Consider the following 6,036-nt stretch of genomic DNA (forward strand, 5'->3'; position numbering starts at 1 on the left):
CCACTGTCATACTTTAAGGATCTCGAAAAAAATAATAATTCATTTTATATGGAATCAGAAAAAAACCTCAAGTAGCAAAGACATTACTCAGAAATAAAAACAAATCAGGAGGAATCACGCTTCCAGACCTCAGATTATACTATAAATCGATAGTGATCAAAACAGCATAATACTGGCACAAAAACAGAGAGGTAGATGCATGGAACAGAATATAGAACCAAGAGATGAACCCAGCTACTTACTGTCATTTGATCTTTGATAAGCCAATTCAAAACATTCAGTGGGGAGAAGATTCCCTATTTAACAAATGGTGATGTGTGAACTGGCTGGTGATCTGTAGAAGATTGAAACTGGATCCACACCTTTCACCATTAACAAAGATAGACTCTCACTGAATAAAAGATTTAAACTTAAGAGATGAAATTATAAAAATACTAGAAGAGACTGCAGGGAAAATACTTGAAGAAATTAGCCTGGGAGAATATTTTATGAGGAGGACCGCCGAGACAATTGAAGCAACACCAAAAATACACTACTGGGATCCGATCACACTAAAAAGTTTCTGCATAGCCAAGAACACAGTATGTCAAGCAAACAGACAGCCCTCAGAATGGGAGAAGGTATTTGCAGGTTATGTCTCTGATAAAGGTTTAATAACCAGAATCCACAAAGAACTCAAATGTATTAGCAAGAAAAAAAAACAAGTGATCCCATCTCAGGGTGGGCAAGTGACTTGAAGAGAAACTTCTCTGAAGAAGACAGGTGCACGGCCTACAGACACATGAAAAAATGCTCATCATCCTTAAGCATCGGAGAAAAGCAAATCAAAACCACTTTAAGATATCATCTAAGTCCAGTAAGATTAGCCCACATCACAAAATCCCCAAACCAGAGATGTTGGCATGGATGTGGAGAAAAGGGAACACTTCTGCACTGCTGGTGGGAATGCAAACTAACATGTTCCTTTTAGAAAGATGTTTGGAGATCACTTAGGGATCTAAAACTGGACCTGCCATTCAATCCTTCAATTCCTCTAGTAGGTATATATCCAGAAGACCTACTAATGTGGTGTAATAATCACTTTATAACAAAGATATTTGCACCAGAATGTTTATTGCAGCCCAATTCATAATTGCTAAGTCATGGAAGAAGCCCAAGTGCCCATTGACCCATGAATGGATTAATAAATTGTGGTATATGAACACCATGGAATATTATGCAGCCTCAAAAAAGATGGAGGCTTTACCTCTTTTATGTTTACATGGATGGAGCTGGAACATATTCTTCTTAGCAAAGTATCTCAAGAATGGAAGAAAAAGTATCCAATGTTCTCAGCTCTACTATGAAACCATTTTATAACACCCACACTTCCATATAAATGTTATAACCCAACTATAGCCCAAGATAAAGGGGAAAGAGGAGGAGGGGAGGGAGGAGGCTAGGTGGAGGCAAGACAATTGGTAGGACCACACCTATGGTGCATTTTACAAGGTACATGTTAAATCTACTAAGTGTAGAATATAAATGTCTTAACATAATAACTAAGAAAATGCAGTGAAGGCTATGTTAACCAGTTTGATGAAAGTATTTCAAATTGTATATAAACCCAGAACATTGTATCCAATAATTGCCTTAATGTACACAGCTATGATTTAATAATAATAATAAAAGCAATTACTCTGAAGCATGTTCTGTGTTCTTCCACAGTGGGGGTGATCCCAGTGATGGGACCAGAGAGATTCAGACACAGGTGTCCATAGTGGTAGCCTACTTTTCAACTCAAGTTTTCTGCTTCAATTCCCCATCCTCCTACCTCAGTTTCCTGGAAACACCTCCCATATAACTTCTGTACATTCCAATCTCTGTGCGAGGGTCTGATTCTGTAAACTCGATTTGGGACATATACAGCATGGACATAAAGTTTGTGTGCAACGAACTATGTTAAACTATTCTAAATTGCACATGAACTTTATATACACTCTGTGTATTGTGACTGATGATTTTCTCTCTGTCCATTTCATGTGAAGAAAATTTGTAGAGGCAGTTTGGGTATTGTCCTTTGTTTTCTTCACAGCACTCAGTGTAAACATCAGGACACATATTTGGTGTTTTAAAAAGTATTTGTCTAATAGTCCATTTATATTTATTTATCCAGAAATATATATCAAGGTATATGTGAGCATATTACTTTTCTAGGACTGCCATAACAAAGTACTACAGAGTGGGTGGCTTAAATAACAGAAATTTTTTTTTATCTCACAGTTTTAGAGGCTAGAAGTCAGGGTACTTGTTGATGGCCATCTTCTTACTACTGTGTCTTCATATTATCTTTTATTGTGTATCTGTGTCCTAAATCTTTTCATAGGAACACCAGTCATATTGTATTAGAAGCCCCCCTAATGACCTCACTTTAACTTAACTACCTCTTTGTAGTCCCTATTTCCAAATGTGGTTATATTCTGGGGTGCTAGGGGTTAGGCCTTCAACATATTGACTTAGGGGAATCACAATTCAATCTGCAACACAGTGTGTCATATTTGTCCTGAGAGGCAAAATGCCTTATGAATAGGTGATTTTTCTGCCCTCCTCTTCTCCATAGGTTAGTAGAGCACAGAATAGTGGAGCATAGTGGAGCACAGAATAGTATTCTTCCTTTAAACTTGAAGGTTCAGCATTACTAAGTGGGCCAAGAGTCCTCTTCTAAAAGAACTTAAAGGAAGAGACATTGTAAACAAGGAAGAATCAAAAAACTGTAACAGGAAGACATCAGCGAGCTTTCTGAGTAATATGGCCAGTTCCTGACACGTAGTACTACCATGTTACTAACAATGAAAGGCATTCTGATTTGATTTTGAGTCGCCACAAGAAATACCAGCCTTCCGCTCTGGTGGTCTTCACCTCCTCACCACTGGAAATTTGACATGACAGACTCACTTTGTATCTCAAGCTTGCATTTCACATTCATTCCTCCATGACTTCAAAAAGGCTATTGGAGCCGGTGGACAATGCTAGGGTCGCTTCATCCTGTAGATGAATAGGGAAAATTATGATTGTCTCTGAATGACTGCAGAGTGTGATGATAGCATGATTTATCACCAGCAGTGCCGATGGGACTATTATTCAGTATTAATTTATGAATACACTGAGAAAGATGTTCTCTTATGCCACATCACAAGCCAGTGTTATCTGAACATCTTGGTGATGTCATGACCCAAGACTTCACAAAGTATTTCATTTAGGAGCTGAGCTGAATGTGAAGACAGAAATGCCATGATTAAAGAGGCAATGAAATTTGCTTATTTCTGCCTGACAAATGACCCATCAGTTACAGAGATCATCTTCACTCAACTCCACATCTTTCTGTATTTTAAGACAGCCAGGCCTTCGTTTCTTACCACCGGAATATCTGGCTCTTTGGGCTTCCTTCCTGCACCTATTTCATGGCTCTGAAAGGCATGGTAAAATACAGATAGAGATTTCTTGGTCAAGAAGCCAAGCCAAGTTTGTCTGCTTCCTGGTGCGTGTCATAATAGAACTTTCTTTCTCTAGGCTCCTGATTTTCAGATCTGTGGCAATCTGGGATCTGTTTTCTCTTCTCCAGATGCACTTTCAATTGTAGTCTTTTTTCAATCAATTTACAGATGTTGTTGCTTATTCATTTTATTTCCACCACATTTTATCCTTTCCTGAACTTCTGCATAATTTCCCTCCATGCCACCCTTCTTCCCCTCACCCATCCTAATTAGGCAAATTCCTCAAACCCCTGTCTCAATTACACTAAATTTAGTTGGCGCTTTCATGCCCCAGCTGACTGGGCCCTAGTTCTGAAGGCAAAAGAGATGATTGGTCTGTAGGAGGAGCCCTTTCAGAATGAGCTCCCAGCTGACAGCCAGATGCTGTTGAGGTTGGGGCTGACTATTGTGTAAAGAGAAAAAAAAAATGTTCTCTGGGGCCCTGAAGTCCAAACCACAGTTTGTCTTAGAAACTTTTTAAAAAATAATCTCTTTGTGCAAATATCAAACCAGTAAGCCAAAAATGTTTTTTTAATTGTTACTGAACAATATATTAATAAAAATTGTAACGAGGTCTTGCCTTTCTGTAATAGTTCATGTGTTTGGCACTATTTGGAAATAAGCTCTTCCATATAAGCTAATTTCCTTAAACCATTGAAACTTGCCTTTAAATCCTATGTTGTTTCAAATCTTGACCATTTTTGCATAAATCTTTCAGAATACGTTGCATTTCATGTGTGTGGATCATAATCTAATCTCTTTTCCTAACAATTATGGACCAATGTTATGAAGATTCACAGCCATGTGAAGTATGAGATGGTAGTCTGCTGTCCCTGCCATCCAGGTTTCCCAACCTCAACATTATTGATATTTTAAGTTGGATAATCACTTGTTGTGAGAGCATGGCCTGGGCAATACAGAATGTTTTACAGCATCCCTAGGCCCTACCAAGCTGGTGCCAGGGGCACCATCCCCTCAGTAGTGACAAACAATAATGTTTTAAGAACAAGAGTATGTACCATCATGTATTCTCAACATGGTACTGGAGACCCTAGTCAATGCCCAAGAAAAGGAGAAACAAAAGTCACAAAAGGAAGAAGGATTAGAAAATAGGAAAACATAGCCTTTATTTACAAATAATATGAATTCATACATGAAAAATCCAAGATAATCTGAAACTATTAGAATTAATAAAAGTGAATAAAAGTATTAAATTTGTAAAGCTCAGGTCACATTTGACTTCTGCAATTACAAGAGGTGCTCATTGTGACTTGCATTCATCTTTTGTTATTGGCATATATTGAATATTATAATTTGAATATGGTTTTTTACTTAAAATGTATATACATTTTTGGCATCCTCTATATATGTTATGTATAAAAGACAATTTTTTAAAGCAGGATGTTGCTAGGCAAACATCCCTAATTAAGTATACATATCTTGGGGCTCATTTTGAAATTTTGATTAAAGGAGTGGAAATATTTAAGGCAAAGATTCACAAAAATGGGAAGAATAGGAGAGTAGGAAATATTTAAAGCTAAAAAACCATTGAACAAAAGAAAACTACAGATCTGAGAAAACTAAACCCTAACCTACCACTGGAGAAGGTCAATACCAACCTAGTTTACATCACGAAACTTCTGAGACATTACAAAATAGTACAAAAATTACCCCTGGAAACAAAAGCAGGGAAATTGTGCTAAGATATAGAAGGCTGGTTGACAGATTTAAGATAGGAAAAAATAAGTCAAATGTAAAAATTTAGGAATTAAAGTGATCTCCAAATGTTCATAAGCAACAATGGAATCAAGGAGACAATAGAGAAATGCTTTTTAGAAGTAATAAGAGTGTTCATTTCCGTAACACATATACTAAAATTGGAATGATACAGAGAAGATTAGCATGGCCCCAAGCAAGGATGACACACAAATTCATGAAACATTCTGTATTTTTTCTCAAATTTCCCAACCTAAAGCTGAAAAAGCTGCCCTGGTTGCCCATGCCGTCGCCATGATGGTACTGGTGGTGGTTTACTTCCTCATCATAAGGAATAATTTACGATGTTTTTGTTGAACCTCCATGTGTTGGCTCTATGACAGACAAACATGGGCATCAGAAGTCAGTAGCTTTCTTGGCCTGCAGAGTAAATGGACAATATGTTATGGAAGACTTGGATCCAGCTTCTTGTTTATACTGGGATGTTTAGGTTTTATAATCCAATGCATCAAATATCCCAAAACTCAATAGATTTCTTCTTCTATTCATTCTATTCATCTGTGTCCTATTAAGTTTTTTCATGACTAGAGTACACATGAGAATGAAACTGCCAGTCTATCCGATGCCTTTTGAGAAGAAATCAATGGATACTGGCTTTGCTCCTGTTAATGAAGTTTTAAAGGCTGTACCAGCCCTTTATATAAAATGTGGAAAGAATGAAGAGCTGCAGTAAAGGAAATATCTAGTGAAGTGTGTTCAAGCTTGGACTAGAATTTCTTCTTCATATCAAACACAAGTTTATCCCAGT

The 6,036-nt window shown here is 37.3% G+C and overlaps 1 non-coding gene across 1 annotated transcript; it reads left to right on the forward strand.

The window, feature by feature from the left end:
* Positions 1 to 5,359: 5,359 nt before the first annotated feature.
* LOC111725459 lies at positions 5,360 to 5,465 on the forward strand. The gene has a single exon (XR_002773521.1). It is a non-coding gene; the product is annotated as a U6 spliceosomal RNA (small nuclear RNA).
* The last annotated feature ends 571 nt before the right edge of the window (positions 5,466 to 6,036 follow it).

This window comes from Otolemur garnettii, unplaced genomic scaffold (assembly GCF_000181295.1).
Source record: "Otolemur garnettii isolate 467f Iridium unplaced genomic scaffold, OtoGar3 scaffold00041, whole genome shotgun sequence".
In the NCBI taxonomy this organism is placed as follows: Eukaryota; Metazoa; Chordata; class Mammalia; order Primates; family Galagidae; genus Otolemur; species Otolemur garnettii.